Source organism: Artibeus jamaicensis, unplaced genomic scaffold (genome assembly GCF_021234435.1).
Source record: "Artibeus jamaicensis isolate MK-2021 breed Jamaican fruit bat unplaced genomic scaffold, CSHL_Jam_final contig_415, whole genome shotgun sequence".
Lineage (NCBI taxonomy): Eukaryota > Metazoa > Chordata > Mammalia > Chiroptera > Phyllostomidae > Artibeus > Artibeus jamaicensis.
In genome coordinates, this window is record NW_026521823.1 from 22,460,490 (window position 1) to 22,474,745 (window position 14,256).

The 14,256-nt window shown below is 43.5% G+C and overlaps 1 protein-coding gene across 5 annotated transcripts in view; it reads left to right on the forward strand.

Moving 5' to 3' along the window:
• SCEL (sciellin) overlaps window positions 1–14,256 on the forward strand; it is a 155,245-nt gene that overhangs the window by 38,860 nt on the left and 102,129 nt on the right. For 3 of the 5 annotated variants that reach the window (XM_053665458.1, XM_053665462.1, XM_053665459.1), the window contains exon 1: window positions 13,903–14,051. The exons of 1 other annotated variant lie outside the window; for it this stretch is intronic. The gene's annotated coding sequence lies outside the window, so the exon portion shown is untranslated. Of the gene's footprint in view, window positions 1–13,898; window positions 14,052–14,256 lie in introns of those variants that run through there. One more of the 5 variants, XM_053665461.1, reaches the window with a different exon arrangement.

Here is a 14,256-nt window from a genome sequence, read left to right on the forward strand (position 1 = left end):
CTTTGTCAGTAACAGCTCTTGGGAGGCAAATATTGCTGGGTTAGCCACAGATAATCTGCACAACAAAAAATGCAGAGAAGCACACAAACAAAGTCAATGTATTATATAGGTGGTATGTACTCAAAATGTTTTAATGTTGGTAGAGATATGCAATAAAAATTTGGGGGTAGTACTTTTCTAGAGCCCAGCAACTCTAGGGGGTCTCTTACTCCCAATTACTCCATAAGTCACAATCCTTCTCTCTAACATCTTGCTTTTTAATAACTTTCTTCAAAAAGATGACTCCAGTAGATTTTAGGACATGACAGAATTATAAGATGCATCAATTTCCTTCTCCTCCGTCCTGCGCAGATCCTATGATGTGTAGTTGATCTTCGGCTGTGAGTATTTTCCTCCTGAAAATTGACCTGGGAAATATAGACAGCAGAGGGTACAGGTGAGTGGGCAGTGTAAACCACTTTTCATTAGTATTTTTGCTCCAGCACACACAAAGAGACAGTATAGCTTTCTGTACCTGTGGTAACTCCGGTTTCTAAGGATTGATACCATCCGACATACATTTGCTGTGACTCCTTTCTCCCAACATCTTTATTGTTTTATAGTTTGTTTTTCTGGTCTCCAGGAACTGGCTTAATTGATTCATCTACCCCTGCCCATTGACAAGTCAGTCTTCCTTACTGAAAAAAAATAACAAGAATGAAAAAAATCCTGCAGTGCCCCACCCATTTCATGCTAGCATTCAAGGGGGTCATGTCTAGTTCACAGATGATTCACAGGGCCATTGAGTATTAACAGGAGACTCAGCCTTTTGCTCAGAGTGACAACTTGGCTCACCTCTCCAGTCTCTCAGCTCACCCACTCAGCATAAGATTCCCTCCCTCAAGTAGAGAAAGAGTTTTACCCCTCTGTAGGCCAACAGAATACCTTTTGACCCAATATTGTATTGTGTCCAAATTAGGCAGAACTGCAACAGATACAGAAGGATAGTGACAGACCTCAATGGGGTCTAGTAGGAATCCTTGAGATAAAACGGTAGGGTCTGGAATCAAATCACTCTCCAGCCTTTGACTTTTCCCTTGACTACTGTGGCCTGTGGAAACAGGTTATAGTTAAAGAGGCATCATCTCTCCATACACATAGTGCCCTGTAGGGTGGAAAAAGGACCCCGTGAAGGAGGGCCTGTTCCGGGCCTGGGCCTATTGTCCCTCCTGGGATGTTAAATATTCATGTGGGATTTGTGTGGGCCCTTGAGTCATCCTTACTGGGTTCCCACAGTGCATCTTGAAGGTCAGGAGCTCTCTGGTGGTCCATGAAGGGAAGGAAGAAAGACAAGAGGGAAGTTGATGGGATGTTTATGCAAAGGATCCTATGTTAGTTCAACCCTTTACTTGGTGCAGTACAAGTGACATTTCTCACAGTAAGTTTCATTGTGTTTGGATTTTTTGGGTCCATATTTTAGACATCAGTAGCAAAGGGAAGCAAGGCGACAGTCATTTTAATGTAAACTTGGATTTCTGCATACAGACAAGTGCTTTCCTCTAGAGAGGCTGTAATAATCCTTGGCCCCTAGCTGAGGAACTTGCTCTTCTGCTGCACCCAGTGAGGAAAACCTAGCTACCAAATGCCTCTGCCTCTGCCTCCGCCTCCGCCAGCATATTTGCTCAGGCCTTGTCAGATCTGGCTGCGAAGGGTGGGTCAGCCCACAGGGAGTGCTGCGCGCCCTCCTGGGGAGACCCGGGAAGCAGCCCAGCCATTCACGTGGCAAAGGAACTGTCAGGCACAGCATTAGGTTTGTTTACTGTGGGTAGGCATGTGCCCAGGGGTATCTGGAGTGCTTCAGTGAGATCCTCTTGATGGTAATTTTTAAAAAGACTTTATTTATTTATTTTTAGAGGGGAAGGGAAGGAGAGAGGGAGAGAAATATCAGTGTATGGTTGCCTCTCTTGTGTCTCCTGCCGGGAACTGGCCTGCAACCCAGGCATGTGCCCTGACTGGGAATCGAACCACGATACTCTGGTTCGAAGGCCTGCGCTCAGTCCACTGAGCTACACCAGCCAGGGCTTTGATGGTAATTATTTTTTTAGTTATTTAAAATAACTGTTCCCCTTCAGTAAGTTACTTGCACAACATAACTTTTAACATTTCTTGATTTGCCTCTGCTATTTTGACAAATCACACAGTTGTGTGAAATATGTTGGCCTTCTTGCCTTCTAATCTTTTCAGTCAACCTAGCAGGCCTCTGAAAGACAACCCCCCGCCCAACTCCCCCCCCACCCCCCTCTCTCTGCCATGGGCTCTGCTGGGTGAGTGAAAGGGGAAGGAAGGTATTTAATACGCCTCTTTTGACTACGTGACCCATTGCTTTGCTATCCCAGTCTTGTGTCACTTTACTAGAGATTCCTGTGGGCTGCCTCACCTAATTCGACTCCAGTTGTTGGTTTCTTACCCCTGGAGGAATCTTCCAGGTTTGAATGAAAGAGTGAAGGACACTAGACACTACCAGGCAGCTCCATGGGCCCTGCTAAGAATTCCCCTTCCTGCAAGACAGCAGTTTGCTCCTGTGCGAACCTATCCCTTTTAACAGAGGCAAAAGGCAGCTTGGGTGGGAAAGGAAAGGCAGAGAGGAACTGTATGCTTATAGGTTTCAGTGCTCTGAGGGTCATGCACTTTACATGAGCCCTTTCCTGTAGTCTGAAATGAAAGCAAAAGTGGGTAGGTCTTAAGTAAATGAACAAGTAATGGTGGCTTACATTTATGTGTAAGATTTGTGAAGAATAATACTTAATTCTGGGACATGAACACATCGCTTACAAAACATTTCCTTTTTCAGCTCATAGCTTGCCATTTAGCCCATGATGGCTTTTTTCTTTGAATGGTGGAGGCTTCAGTTGTGATACTTTCCAAACCTTCATAAAGAAATACATGTATTCAGACACGCATGCACTCAATGTCTCTATTTCTTCCTACACTTTCTGTACCTACTGGTCTGACAGGGCATACGGAAAAATAACATGGGTAAAGAGGGCGGATTCCACTGTGGCATGAAGTTCTGGGTGCTGGGAAGGCCTTTCTCAAAGAATCACATTTTTTAGCTGTGAGATAAAAGGGAATTACAGCCCAGTTTGCCTGGGGCCTTCCTGGCAGGAGGAGAGAGCTGCCCCGGGCATCTAACAGAGTGGGAGGGACACCTACCTGGGCCCTCTCGGATTGGCATTGCGCAAGCCAACATCAAACACTTGCATTTCTCGGCCTCTTGTGCAGGGTTGGCCGTGGGTGCGTCAAGTCGAGGTCCGCTCCCTGTTTCTGTGTTGCAGAATTACAGTTTGACTGGATCAACGAGTCAGGTTATGTGAGTGCCTCGGAGCGGGGGAAACTCCTAACCAGGACGGCTTAGGGCAGATACAACAGTGGGGAGTCTCGTTGGCTTCCAAGGACAGAAAATGCGTGTGCTGAAATGAAAAGGCTGTTTCTTGAGCGAACCAAGGAATAGCATCCCCTGGGAAGCGGGAGGGTGGGATGTTGCCACAGCAGCGGCAGGAGTAGCAGCAGCCAACGGCAGAGTTAAAAGCCCTGACTCCCTTGTAGCATGTACCTGCTGTGAAACTCGGAGCATGTTGCTTAACCTCTGTGAATCTCAGTTTCTTCATCAGTGAAATGAAGATGATAAAAGTACTTGAGGGAGTTGCAAGGCTGGAATCAGATAAGGTGCAAGTGCTCCTTGGCCCATCTGGCACAGCAAGTGGTCCAGAAGGGTGCCACGGTTTTGAATGGGCTCAGGTCTCACCGCCACACAAAAGAAGTTGTTGGGTCTTTGGCAAATCACCTGACCATTCAGAACCTCAGGATTTTTGTCTTGAAAATGAGGTGTTAACTGAATGTTTATGATCTTTTTTAGCATTTCCCCTCCACAGGGAGAGGAGGAAAAATAAGAGGCATGTTTTCCCCCTCGTGTTAGTGGCACAGAACTGCCAGCTCTGGTGACCGCAGGCCATTCTTCCACATCCATTTTCTTTTACCATTTTATCGTTATGCTGCAACAGCAGAGCTGAGTTATTGGACATTGCTCACAAAGCCTTGAATAAAATAGTCAATATTTACTATCTGGCCCATTCAGAAAAAGATCGCTAACCTGTGGCCATAGAAAAAAGAAAAAACAAAGAGGAGGGTTGATGCTAAGTTGTATCAGTTATGTTAATAATAAAAGCTTTTTATTTTTATTTGATAACATTTTCATTCTCTTGATGATGTCATATCGACCTTTGTCTCTACCTGTGCTCACAGCCAAGGAGCATCATGTTTTATTGCTAATGCAGGATTTGTGAATGAGGTTCTTGACAACTTTGTGGAAATTTCCCAATGGGGAGGAAATGTTCTGTGCAATGCACTTTGTTTTTGGTAACTCTCATATTTTAAATGGCAGTGACTTTGGAATTATAGGTCAGTAATGTCTTTTATATATATAAATGAATTTAATAGAGTCTTTAGATTACTTTTTAGCCTGCCTTGGGAATTTGGTTTGTTAGTTGAAAATTTCCTCACTTTGTTTACTTCTCTGCTTTAGGTATTAGTGGTAGAACTGGTAAAATTCAAGGTTTGTTTTTATGGTAGATATCTGAAACTATAAAAAAACGTAAGTTTTTAAAGGAGAGGGCTGAGGTGTTGGAAGGGGGAATTATTATGAGATCAGAGCAATAATAAGGTGTGCCAATTTGAGAGTATTTAAAAATCACTGTTTTCTAGGGATATCACTAATTTTAGTAATTTTGTTTCAGTAAAGCTAACCTATTAGTTTAAATAATGCTTGGAAATTAAAATGTTCCTGGAATCCCTGCTCTCTTCTACAGGATTTATACTTAGATTATACAACGTAAGGAACATAGGGGACTGGAGGGGAATTGTGAGGAGAGCAAGGGAGGAGAAGGACATCGGGGGAGGGGTGGGCGCAGACGAGAGAGGGAGGAGCTGCAGGTGTGGTCAGTGGGGGCTTTTCAGAGGCTGCGTATGGAGAAGGAGCAGGACACAATCTGGGGAGTCTCAGTTGATCAGAATGTGTAGGAGGTGAACAAAAACAGCAACAGAGACACAGACGTGACTGGGGAGAACCATCTGAACCGCCGTTCTCTGATCTGGTCCACCAAAGGCCGAGACACTGGGGACGGAGGTACAGGGGAAAAAGGGGCCTGATGATGTCATTTCCGGTCAGGTGTCTTCTATTCCGTGTTCACATGTCACACGGTAATGTGAAGGTGTTGATGAAGACACAGTCACTGCAACCTGGCTAGGTCAGGCCCAGCTTGGGCTCCGGCCCTGCAGACCTTCACATTCTAAGAGGGAAGATAAACACAGGGAGAGCTACTGGCACGTGTGTGTGTTGATGTGTAAATTTAATGCGTATGTGCCCTACATGTGTAAAGCTAATAAATATGAGATACATGCATAAATATGGGTGTATGACATGTGTAAATATGACTGTGGAGGTATGTGTATGTCTTTACACAGGTAATATATAGATTTTAGGTATGTTTTCCCCAAGAGTTAGCTTGAAACCAACACTCAAGCATGCAGTGATTATTTGAAAACATGTCTGTTAATACTGCATGTGTATTGTATGAGTATTGCATGTGTTTGTAACATTTTATGAGATTTTTAATATATACAATTTTAGATGTGGCCCTAAAGATATCACCTGTTTTTATGAGCATAGACTTTTTTGTATTTATTTACTAAATCCAAAAATTGCATGCGTTTTGAACTTTTGTTTACCTAACAAGATGTTTAGCTTTTTAAATTGTGGAAACTGACAGAGTTATGAAGAACACTGAGAAAGTGTAAAAACGTAACAGGTGCCGCAGACTGAGTAGTGTTCTCCCAAAGATGTCCATAGCATCTGGAACCTGTGACCACGTTACCTTGCTTGGCAGAAGGGACTTTGCACATAAGAGTAAATTTGGGTCTTGAGATTATCTGTGGGCTCAACGTAATCACACACATCCTTATGAGACAGAGACAGAAGGATTGGAGTCAGAAGGAGATGTTATGACCGAGCAGAGTCAGAAGTAGGGCATGTAATGACGGAGCAAGAGGTTGGAATGATGCAAGGAAGGGGTCATGAATCAAGGGGCGCAGGTGGCCTCTCGAATGTGAAAAAGGCAGAAATGGATTTTTCCCTCAGAACCTCCAAGGGGACCAGCCCTGCCAACACAATAACTTCAACCCAGTGCAACTGACCTCCAGAAGCATCAGATAACAGTGAGGTGTTAAGGCACTAACTCTGTGGTAGTTCATTACAGCAGCAATGGGAAACTAATATAATAGTGTATTATAAAAGGAGAAATAAAATAGGTTCAAGAAAGAAACAAAACACTATTGTGATAGATATGAAAACACTGAGGAAAGGAAAGATTGCCACTAAGAAGAGACAAATGCCAAGCCAATCAAATGGAAGAGAATGTAAATAATAAGTTGCCATATAAAAAAAGGAGTTATTGAACACTACAGTAAACACGGAAATACACATAAGCACCTCTCATTCTAGTGCCCATAAATAATCCTTTCTCAGTTAAAAGACGAGTTTCTTGCACGATAAGTCTTTTAACAACTCCATCAATAATTCATCACTAAGTTCCAGGAAACTGAGTCTTGAGAGGCTTGTAGAGGAGGAAAAAAATTTTTTCTCCTACCCTTCTAAATTCTTCTACTGGCTAGTTTAACAGTCAACTTGACATGAGACAGATTAACTGGAGAAAAGAACCAAATTTACTATGTCCTCAGGGGCTCCCTAAGAACATAGGACAACACAGGCAGCTGAGGCTTTATGCGATTCTGAGCTCAGGAGAAAAGCAGGTACTGGCTCGGACTTCAAAGGGAAAGTAGGCAATTCTTAAGTAGAGGAGAGGGAACAAATGTTTGGTAAATACATCTTGCCATGCCTTGCAGAAACAAAGGGACTCTTAACAGACAGACAGACAGACTGTGCGCAATTCTTCCCTGCCTGCTCAGCTGTATCCAATGGTTAAACTCTGTAACGAACATTATAAAACTATTTGTCTAGGACTAAACATGGGTTTTAGATGTGAAGATCCTCAGGAGGAGCAGACTTGGTAATACCAAAATATGCCCCCTTTTTTGGAAACTGGTTATTTCTAAGAAACAAAAGACTCAGAGCCTTTTGCCTCCCCCTTACATGCCTGAAGGAATTCAAATAGAAAAACCTGCTTGAAGAAAGGGAGCCCCTCTTTAGCACCACATGCACTGAGTGAGCATCATGTCTTACTAATAGCTAATTTTTAGGTAGCAGCACCTTACTAAGTTGCAGGACCTATTCTAAGTGCTTTTTCTATATTAACGCAATTGTCACCAGGACCCTATGTAGGGAACATTATTTTATTATCCCAATTTGCAGATGAGGAAACCGAGACAGGAGCTAAATGACTAGAATGAGGTTGCACAAGTAGTCACGGGCAGTTGCCGTATGGCACCCGAGTTGTGCTCTTATGCACTAGCCACACTGTCTGCACTCCGCAGGTCGTCTAGAAGTGTATGCGGTACGCTGGGTTCAACTAGTTTATCACATACTGCAGTTAAGTGCTGTAATAAGGGCATATAGAGTCTCCTTGGAGCAGAAAGGAAGGGGGTACCTGCCTGTAATTGGGGTGTGAGATGGTAGGTTATGTGCTTGCTGGGCTTTAGAGGTAAGTAAGACATTACTAGATGCACAAGAATCAAGGATATTCCAGGTCACAAAAACGGCTTAAGGACAAACATTAAAGGCCTGAGCTATACCGTGTGTTTGGGCAACAGCAAGGATTTTTATGTGGTGAGAGCATTTCTGTGAGGGTGCACGAGGGAAGAGGTGGGAGATGAGCCTGGAACTGTTGAAAGTAGCTTTAAGAGGCGTCTAGATCAGCCTTCTGCTTATCCTGTCTGTTCTGTCAGGTATGGTATTTGCCGTGTGGCTTGTGCAACTATAGAACATAATTTTAAAATTTATTTATTTAATTATAATTTGATTAATTTAAGTTTAAATAGCCACACATGGTTAGTGTCTACTGCATTAGACCATATAGTCAGTCCTATATGGATATAAGGTCTTTCAATTTTAGGAGGCACTGGGAAGTTACAATGAGCTTGAAGCTGGGGAGTCACATGATGGCATTTGTTTCGGAACACTCACGTTCAGCGGTGTCTTTACTCTGGAGGCAGTTATAACACGACGTGTGCTATGCCTGGAACCCACTGCTGAGTGTGTGCAAGGCTAAGGGGAACTGTGCTTTGAACCATGCAGTGCTGGTGCTTTGGTCACAGTCGAGTGATGTAAGGTGGGTGTCCAGGCAAAACTGTCCTCTCATGGCTCTCCAGAAGCCCCGGAGACAGGCTGGTGCAGACCCCTACTTATGGGAGCCAGGGGTGCGGTGGTGGCAGACCAACTCAGATAGATCTCTCCTGGGGGATTTAAACTGATACTTGCAGAGACTGTGTTAAATTGGTACCATGTTGGGGAGAAGAAGCAGGAAGACAGTCAGAGGTAGGGGAACTGAGTCATGGGTAAGGACACTTGTGGAGTTGCTATTAGCCACCCAGAGTTGTGCCAAACAGCTTGTGTTGCTTTTGCAAAGTAACCAGCAGGAAATATTTAATTTCTCAGAAAGGCTGCTGACACTGCATCCTGTCTTCCTTTTGGTCCCCTGAATCTTCACACCAAACCTCCTGTGCTGGGAGGGTTACATGCAGCAGTCTAGTTATTCTACACAAAGAAGACGTAAATCCGCACAGCTCTGATCTGAAGCACACCAACTTGACTTACCGAGTTGCTTTGTAATCATGCGCCTAGAGTTTCAGGATGGTCTGTCAGCATTGTTCATGGGTAGCAGTGAGACTGATGGCTTGTGTGTGGGGAGACCTCAGGAGGCCAGGTCACATTGCAGAAATGTGTGTATGTGACCAGCAGGGTGTTAGGAATTCCAGCTGAGCTTCCATTTGGGTGTTCTGTTCACAAGTCAGTGGTTCTTCTTTTATTTTTTTTTCCTTTTTTTTCATGAGGTGAAAACTTTAATTGGCTTGATTTGGGGTCAGATGTATGATTCTGACATTTTTCTACCAATTGAAAGGTACAAAATATCCTAGACTTTTCCCACAATTTTCTTTTTGACCATTTTATTTTATTCTCTCTCTCCTTCCCTCCCTCCCTCCTTCCTCCCTTCCTTGTTAAATGGTTTTAACAACCATTATTCCTTCATTAAAGAGCTAGTACTAAGTGCTGTTCTGAGTCAAGAACTGTGCTATCTATGTATTTAGATACAATAAGGACAAATGGAAAGGCCTGGTCTATGAAATATTTGGTGATGAAGAGACTAGTGTAAAGTGGAAGAATTGCCTGCAAACTGAAAAAAAATCAGAAATGATGATCATGAAATTACGAAATCAGCAATGATTATTATAAAATTATGAAATAACTATCTAGATTTAAAAATAAGGCTTTAATTATAAAATTAGATTTGCAATTCTAAGTTTTTCAGTGGAAGGAAGAGCCATTCTTCCTATCTTCGTGGGATTGTTTACTTCAGCCTGTGGCCAGAAGGATTAAGGTATATTTGCTGTATCTCATGTTTCTCTAGCCATGAGACTAGGAAAATGTAGACGCATAGCCCCCCAAGTACTGCTGGGCAGCAAACATGCTGGTTTGGGGGTATAGGAATGAGTGGAAAACCTTTCAAGCGGGATTTGTCCACCTCGGCACTGCTGAGAAGAGCTTGGCTGCAAGTCCTGCCTACTCCATTACATCTCCTCCTACTTCCCCCACTAATTGGCCAGATTGGTGATTGCAGAGACTGCCAAACCATGACCTACATTCATACACACAAATCTGGAAGATGTTAAGAAGACAATCCAGGAAGGCAGAGTGGATGAATGGCTCTTTTTTCCTCTTGACCATCTATTTAGTGTCCACTCAAACTTTAAAACTCAGTCCCCATCACCTCCAAGGTCCAGGTGGAATTCTTCGTCTCTCTACTGCCCTTACCCAGCCTGGAACATTGCTTTGTGTTACTCCATTCTGGTGCATTGCAGCTGTTTGATTCATCCGTCTCTCTGAACAAGGTGAATTCCAGGAGAGCAAGCACCAGGCCTCTCTGATTTTTCTGTCCTTTGGGACTGAAGCAGTTCTAGAAGCATATTGGGTGCCTAATATTTGTTAAATGAACAAATGATGAAAGAAACAAATTCAAACAGGAGGAATAAACTAGTAAACCCATTACAGAGGACAGTTTGGTAAGATTTATCTACCAAAGTTAAAAAGTACAAATCCTTGGATCCAGCAAGTGTATCTCTCAGAATCTGCTAAAAGCCAGTTCTTTTCTGTCACCTAATAGTCAGGGCGCGGGCCTGCTGTAAATCTAGCTCACCCTGTAGTCTGGCCACAGTCTCCTGACTCAAGTGCCTGTTCTTTCTGGTGCTTTGGAGAGATGGTAGGGCTTCCTGTCCCAGAATGTGGTCTCTGCAGCCAGGCTAGCTAGGCTGGAGTTTTGGACACATCTACTTCCTCGCTCTGTGACCTTGCACTTTTGTTTTCTTTTCTCTGTCACAGATATAATAACAGGTCCTTAGAGAGTAGGGTTTTTGTGAGGATCAAATGAAATAATACATGTGGTGCACACAGCAGCGATTGGTGCATACTTACACTATTGTTGTGTTGTTACCCATATTTTTATTATCATTGTTATGACCATCACCAGCCATGCCTAGTCTTGGCTGGTTTCATTGGGCAAGAGTAGTTAGTTGCCTGTTTGAAGCACGAAGAAGACTCAGAAAGCTAGGAACTCTAGCCTGAATCTTCTTGGTTCCTCCTGATGTTGCTGGTTGGAGCACGGGTTTGAGGTCCCGGTTTAAGACACCTGATGTTTTCATTGTGATCAGTCTAGTTGGTAAAGAGATCGATCTCACAAGTCTTACTGCACCAGGGAAGCCCTGGGCAAAGGGATAAAAGGTTTGCCATAGTGAATAGTGGGTCTGCACAGAAAATGGGTTCTCATCTCCTGGGGCTCTCTGCTGTGCTCTGCACCTGCTTTGCAGGGGCGCCATCGACGCGAATGAAACAACACACCAGCTCTAGCAGTGCTGACAGCAAGTCATTAATTCTGGCATCCATCCACGCCCAGCCAAAGAGAATTGGTTCCCTGATTATCCCCATAATGATATACTCTTGTTTTAACAGGCACATTGCACACACTTTCTCCACCTGGGAGGACAATTGGGAACCCTCTATCTTTTGAACCCTCAAAAAAGCCCAGCCCAATATCGGTAGTTAGAAATGCTGATTTGCTCTATCAGTATTTTCTGCATTTTCAGCCTCACTTTGGGATTCTTTCTGGGGTGAGGAAGTATCTTAGTCCGTTCCAGTTGCTTTAACAATATACCATCAAGGAGGCGGCTTAAAAACAACAGAAGTTTGATTCTCACATTCCGGAGGCTGGAATCTGACACCAGGGTGCCAGCGTGCTTGGGTGAGGGCCCTTGTCCTCACTCATAGCAGCAGCCTTCTTGCTGTGTCCTCACATGGTGGAAGGAACTCTGCAGGGCTTCTTACAAGGATACTAATTCGTTCATGAGCACTCTACCCACTTGACCTAAGCACTTCCCAAAGGCCTCCCCTCTGCATAGCATCATCTTTGGGGGTCAGGATTTCAACATAAGGATTTGTCAGGGCATGAGTGACCACAAACATTCAGACCATAGCGGGAGGGAACAACCATTTAATAACAATTATTAACTTAATGTATGACAAGCAGTTAGAAAAATGCCTGGCACATTCAAAGTGCTGCATAAATTCTTCTATCTTCATTATTATGTAGGAATAAGTGCCGTTTTCTGGCTGGTTGTTTCATTGGATCCAATACATAGAAAAAGCACTGTCTTGTGTCAGGAGATAGGGTCAGCCAACACTTCCCCCGTCTGGGCGTGGCGGCAGACACCGCTAATTAACCATGGCGCTCATGCGGGGGAGTCCAAATCTATCCTACAAACCTCGTGGTGTCTCCTGGGGCAGCCAGCACTCAGCAGTGCCAACCAAGAATAACACGTGCCAACCCAGGCCTAGGAACACCTGCTCCAAACAGACCTCAGGAACTCCGACACTCACAGTGAAAGAGGCATGGCGGAGTCAAGGTATTCTAAGTATGCTCAAGGCTTCCTAGTTCAAGGCCTGAGTGAGACCAAGGCCAAACCTAGTTGGCCACCTCCACACCCATGCACGTTCTTGACTGACTTCTTCACAGGCTGAAATTCTTAATTTTGGGTAGATTCTTTGCTGAATGCCTGTTTAGTGATAAGGTATGAATTTCCCCCCCAGCATTTAGAACTAGCTCTTTTTTTGGAATAAAAAATGTGGTTCCAAATGAAAGGACACTGGTGTGGTTTAGTGGTGTGGGTTCCTGGTATGAAAAATAAGAGCAACCCTCAATTATGTGCAGAAATAATTGCTTAAAAGCTCGGAAGCCTTAAATGTACTCTGAGCAGTACATTTTACTTCATTACATGGTAAGAACTTATTTTTCTGGTTCTATATTTTATGAAGAACAGAAACATACATTTAAACATTCCATATAATGGAGGTCACTACCTGTCCCTACAAATCAGCTCTGAAACTGTGTTAGCCCTTCATTTGGCCAGATGAATGCTGAATATAGCTTTTAATTTACTTTTTTAGTTCAGCCACATCATACTTTGGTTTTTTAACTTTCTCATCTGTAGTACTAACATCCAACCTCAATCCAGCCAGCATTTATGGGCATTGCAGAAATTTAAAATGTAGTTCTATCATATTTTACATATATAACATTCCATAAAAGGGCAGAATAAACATACACATGTGTACGTATGTTACTTTGAAGAACATTTTCCATTTTGGATTTTCAAATCCTTCCACCTAGAATAAGGGCTCGTTAAAGAACTGATGTCCCAGTTCATGGAGGCTGCATACTGCAACTGCTGCGACTTCCGATCTGAATCTTTCTACTTCTCGTTACAGTCACTTCTGTGACTATAGTTCAGCTGAACTGTCGTTTTCAGGAGCTGTCTGAAAGCCGGGAGGATAGGTTGATTGCTGGCGTGACATTAATAAAGATGGCCCATGAAATTCTCATGACCCGGCTCCTCTCAGCGATGTTCCAGATGTGCCGGACTTCTCCATGGCCTCTGCGGCCATGACGGAAGGTGTGTTTCAGAACCTGTGTGTGAGGAGCCCCCTCCTGCATTGTCCCTTCCTCACCAGAAGCAGGGGTTGAGTTTCCCTTCGGGTGCAGGTGGAGTCTGCTGCTGCCCCTCAGATGGGAAGGAAGTTTACAGCGTTCTTTCCACATTATTGTATATGGTGAAATAATAAAAGGATCAGAATTCTTATATTTCAGAATATATTTTCCTCTGAGAGTTTTACAAAATACTCCATGTATAGAATTTGTGTGACAGATTGCTTTCATATTTTCTGATCTCAGGGTTCCAAAGGACTTTTCTCTCTTTAAGGGTCTTGTTTCCTCTGAGTGATGTACTTCCTGTGGATGTATCTGTATCCTAACCTTCAGACACGATGGGCAGATAGAGATTTCCCCTATCCTGAGTTTTCTTCTTCTTTTTTTTTTAAGAATCCAAAATGGGCTGGGTACTATGCCACCTTGTCAGTGATAGAGTTGTGTGTGTTGTTGATAGCAGTTAAAAGAACAATAACACCAGCACATTTTTGGACGTTTTTTTGTTTTTTAGCCAAACAAGGCCATAAATTATATAAAGAATTCACTGAACCAAGATGGTAGGTCTGTGAGAGAGCCTGTTTTCATTGAATTGGTATTTATACAAGGTGACACCCTCTTTCACACCACCCACATCCTCCCCGAATGACTCAGCCACTGAGGGAGAAGCCTCTGAACTGTTCATTACCACAGTCAGGTGGAGGTGGAAACCAGACTCAGTAAACTCCAGGTACGCGCATCAGTTTCAGCTGGAGCCACCTGGGGAATCACCGTGGGCTGTTCAGACAAAAAGTCCTGGTTTTCTGCTCGAGAAAGGTAAGGTGAATTATGTTTGCAAACATAAGTACGTCTGCTTCAACCTGCATAACTTTCTCTGTTTTCTAAGCAAATGATGAAAATGAGAACTTACTGTATTAACTTTGTCTTTTTCCCAGTTAACATTTTGACAGCTTCCAATGGGCTGTTCTGCTTGTCGACAGCTCGTGACTCCTTATTGTGATTTAGATCACATTGCTTCCAA